Raw genomic sequence first — 4,317 nt, forward strand, 5'->3', positions numbered from 1 at the left:
TTGGATGTCGATATAAGTATATATGAGGAAGGGAATGTGTCAGATGATGATGAAGTAACGTCAAAGAAGAAAAGCAGACGTGGAACAAAAAGGTGTGGATGTGGAGCGACGATCAATTTCAAGTTTTATTCTGATTGTGGTGTTAAATGTTATCTTGTGCATCAATTCATTGAGGGACACAATCATGCTATGGTTGACAAAGATCATAAGCGATTTATGAAAGGAAATCGCAGTATGAATGTTGTTCATCACAAGTTTGTTGAAGATTGCACCAAAGCTAACGTTGGTCCTACTTCAACTTTCAACTTATTAAAGGAGTTTTTTTGTGGTTATGATCTTGTTGGGTGTACGTTGAATGATGTTAGGAATTATTCTCGTGATATTAGAGAGAAACTGAAACAAGTGGATGTTCAAATGATCTTAAATCAGATGCAAGAGAAGAAGAGAATTTGTGAAGGCTTTTCTTACAAATATCAATTATGACCTGATGATAATAAGTTAGTGAGCTTATTTTGGTCTGATGCTGAGTCTCGAAAACATTACCATATGTTTGGAGATGTTGTAGCATTTGATACAACATATTTGACAAACAGGTAGTTTATAGTAGTTGACTTGATAGTTGACATGATAGTTGACAGATATAGTAGTTGACATGGTAGATGACATAGGATACATTTGTACTTTTCATCGTAGATGACTTAGCAGTTGACATACGATACATTTGTAGTTGGCATTTTAGTTGACATAGTAGTTGACATAGGTACATCTGTAGTTTACATTGGTTATTATTAAATATTTGTTAATGTTTTGTGTTGATCTATTTGTTCAACTGGTATCGTATGGTGTTTGGTCCATTTATCGGGAAAGATAATCACGGGTGTCCTATTGCATTTGGAGCTGGTTTCTTATCCGGTGAGAGTTGTGATGCATTCTCATGGCTCTTCACTGTGTTTGTTGAATGCATGGGTGTTGCTCCAAGGATCATAATCACAGACCAAGATTGAGGAATGAGGCGTGCAATTGAGAAGGTATTATCTGGTGCAAGACATCGTTTGTGCATGTGGCATATTATGAGCAAGTTGTTTGAGAAGATACCTAAATCTATATCGGATAGAGAAAAGTTTAGTAAGGAGTTTAAGGCTTGTGTTTTGTCAGAATTGTTAGATCCAAATGACTTTGACATATTATGGAATGATATTGTTGAAAAATATGGCGTGGAAGATCATAAATGGTTTAAGGACATGTTTGCTATTATACAACATATGCAACATATGCTTGCATCAACTGAGGCTTGAAAAAGGAACCCGTGGTCGGAGAAGGCTCAGCCTGCAATGTAGCAGTAGTTCAAGTATATGAATTTATAAATTCCAAAGTGCAAAATAAACAGCTATTTTCACTTCAAATGACAGTGTCAAATGCTTGATGCGACATGTAGCTCAAACATTCTAATACACCATGAGTCTCCAGGGATCAAAACAACAGAAAATCTTCAATTGCATAATTCAATTTGTTAAGAACAGACTTGAAACCTACCACTCCTTCAAACAGCAGGAAGGTTAAAGCTGTGTATTGATTGAGCGGAAAGAGCGGTTAATAAGTAATTAGGGGAAAAGTTAAAATTTAATTCCACATAATGAAACAGTATCAAAGTGTCAAAATGGATCCCATAGAATATTCACCCCATGAGAGAATATAGAGGAGAATAATTAATTGATTGCTAGGATTGATTCAATTGGATTCTATCCAAAAATAGATTGATTACATTTACAGCTTTACCATAGATAGGAATGATTCTATCCTATAAAATGTAGAGGCTGTACATTATTCAAATTAAAAAGCAATACACTACATCTTCTACTCTCAAACATCTTATATCTTTTTTTCGTCAATATGAGTATCACCTCTCTCGATTACCATCGTTAAGATGGTATCAGAGCAGGAAATCAACAAAAAGCCTCAAATGGAGGTCAATCAAATATACACTCTCGAGCTATTGATCGAGTCTATCTCAAATCTAATTGATTTGTACAAAGCCAACACAAATCAAAACCAAAAATCCTACCACCCGAAGAAAACCAGCGGCGAATCTGCTAAACTTCGGGACAAAGAAGAAGATGATGAAAATTTCAAGCATCGTGAGGCTGTTACAGAGATGAGGGAGAATTTCATGAGAAAAGTAGCTACACTAAAGAGTGAACATGCGAATATGTGGGAAGAGTTTCTCCAGTTACATGAACAGAGGAGGCAACAAGCATGTCAACACATTCCTGAATCTGGTTTTGTTGGTTATAAGCAACCGACTTCTCCTTCCAATCGACGTCTCGGAGTATTCAGTCAGCAGCCGGCGGCGCCGACGCTAGAGCTCTCAGAGGGTGAAGGAGCATCGGCGGCTTTGCGGTGGAAAAGGAGGAAGAAGCAGAGGAGGTGCGGGGCCAAAGCACCGACGGACAGCGCCTATCCACCGTCCTCGGTGGAGTTGCCGAACTCCCGCCGCCTCTTCTGCCGGCCAGCAAGCCCGGCACCGTCCTCAGCCTCGGAAGCATGTCGGCCATACCTCCAGCCTCCAGCCTCGGAAGCATGTCGTCCTCAGCGTCCCTCCCGTGAAATGACGACGCCTTCTCCGACAAGGGTCTGGACGACGCCTTCTCCGACAAGGGCCTATCCATCGAAGAGCATCGACGGCGGCGGCAGCTTTGCGATGGGAAACAAGGAAGAAGTGAGGAAGAATAAAGGGGAGGCGGCTGGGGTTTCCGAGAATGGGGGAGATCTTCAATCAAATACCCAGACTCTTACAAAAGACAAATTCAACCCCTCTAATTTCCCTATACTACAAATCCCACCCCAGATTCATACCCAATCCCAAAATCCACCCGCGAAAAATAAAAAATCCCAAAACCGACCCCATTCCTCCCAAATATACCAGAAACCACCCCAGATCTGTCCTAAACCTCACAATGCCCCACGAATTTTACCCAAAACTCACAATGACCCCAAAACTGCCAAAACATTGCAGATTACTCCTCAAATTCAGCCATTTACTATGTGTAAAAATTCTTTTGAACCCCTAACATGTTCTTCAACCTCACAATCACATACCAAAGACACCCAATGGATATTTGATTGCGGGGCTACCGACACAATGTCATTTGATGCCTCAGATTTTTTATCCATTTCAAAATAAAAAAAAAACCTATGTCCAAACTGCCAGTGGAGACCTAGCGCAAGTCCGGGGGGCGGGAACAATTAATATTTCTCCTACTTTATGCCTGTCTAACTGCCTTTATGTTCCGTCATTATCACATAAGCTCTTATCCATTAGCCATGTGACTAAGGAACTGAACTGCAAATTACTGATGCAACCGGAATTTTGTATGCTGCAGGATATCAAGACGGGGACGATAGTTGGGCGTGGCACTGAACGATGCGGACTGTACTATGTGGATGAGATAGCCCAACAGAGTACTGCGATGCTGACTCACGGACTGACAGGTAGGCTTGGCTTTGGCATCGTCGGTTAGGACACCCATCTATAGGATATCTTCGTCTACTTTATCCTAAATTAACTACTTCTATGCAGTCTTTTCATTGTGAAACTTGTTTGTTGGCCAAAAGCCATAGACACTCGTTTAAGTTGAATAATACTAGAATGAACAAACCTTTTGCGTTGATTCACTCTGATGTGTGGGGCCCTGCACCTGTTACTGGGGGTCAAGGATTTCGTTATTTTGTGTTGTTTGTGGATGATTATTCTCGTATGATGTGGGTTTATTTTTTGGAAAATAAGTCCGAAGTTTTTGAAAAATTCACAGATTTCTATACACTTATCCAAACCCAATACAATCAGAACATCCAAATCCTTAGGTCAGATAATGGGGGAGAGTTTGTGAATGGGAGAATGCAAGACTTTTTTTCGAGAAAGGGGTTTAGTCCACCAAACTTCTTGTGCGTATACTCCAGAACAAAATGGGGTAGCAGAACGGAAAAATAGATACATCCTTGAAGTCACCAGAGCCCTCTTAATCGAGTAAAAAATACGTAAAACTTTCTGGCCAGAAGCCGTAGCCACCGCTGTCTATCTCATGAACCGCCTACCTACTGGAATCCTACTATTCAAAACTCCCCTAGATACTTTCTCCAAACATTTTGAATTACCATCTTCAATGTCGCTTGAACCTTGAGTTTTCGGCTGCTCAGTCTTCGTCCATATTCCTAAACATGAGCGTACTAAGTTTTCTCCTTGTGCCCTCAAATGTGTTTTCGTAGGGTATGGAAAAAATCAAAAAGGTTATAGGTGCTATGATCCGGCTACAAGCCGTA

General features: G+C 40.6%; 1 long non-coding RNA gene across 1 annotated transcript; it reads right to left on the bottom strand.

Annotated features, from left to right (window-relative positions):
- Positions 1–1,273: 1,273 nt before the first annotated feature.
- Positions 1,274–2,848, bottom strand: LOC121751496. Its single transcript, XR_006040099.1, has 3 exons — positions 2,232–2,848; positions 2,063–2,141; positions 1,274–1,326 (listed from the first exon to the last, which is right to left on the bottom strand). It is a non-coding gene; the product is annotated as an uncharacterized LOC121751496 (long non-coding RNA).
- Positions 2,849–4,317: the final 1,469 nt, after the last annotated feature.

This window comes from Salvia splendens, chromosome 10, assembly GCF_004379255.2.
Source record: "Salvia splendens isolate huo1 chromosome 10, SspV2, whole genome shotgun sequence".
Classification (NCBI taxonomy): Eukaryota; Viridiplantae; Streptophyta; class Magnoliopsida; order Lamiales; family Lamiaceae; genus Salvia; species Salvia splendens.